The following is a 436-nucleotide window of genomic DNA, read 5'->3' as shown; positions in this document are numbered from 1 at the left end:
AAAAAAAAAAAAAAAAAACAGAAAAGAAAAGAAAAAGAAAGAAAGAAACAGTATTGGCAGTATTGAAAAGAAAGCTATTTTAATCATAGAAAAATGTACTGGCTTCCTTTCATTCTAAATTTAAGTAGTCTTCTTTGGCCTGTATTCACATTAAAAAATGATATTAAAAAATGAAAATCTCATTATTTAGTTACTATTATTTGTATTAATTTAGCCTTTAAGAAAATGTTGATAGTGGTTTAACATTTATTTATTTATTTTTAATTTATTTTTATTCTTTTTTTATTTTTTTTCTTTTGAGACAGAGTTTCAATCCTGTTGCCCAGGCTGGAGTTTAATGGTGTGATCTCATCTCACTGCAACCTCTGCCTCCCGGGTTCAAGTGATTCTCCTGCCTCAGCTTCCCGAGTAGCTGGGATTACAGGTGCCCACCACC

The sequence above is a fragment of the Sapajus apella genome, unplaced genomic scaffold (assembly GCF_009761245.1).
Source record: "Sapajus apella isolate SASKATOON/1434 unplaced genomic scaffold, GSC_monkey_1.0 scaffold27, whole genome shotgun sequence".
Lineage (NCBI taxonomy): Eukaryota > Metazoa > Chordata > Mammalia > Primates > Cebidae > Sapajus > Sapajus apella.
This window is presented reverse-complemented; position numbering follows the sequence as displayed.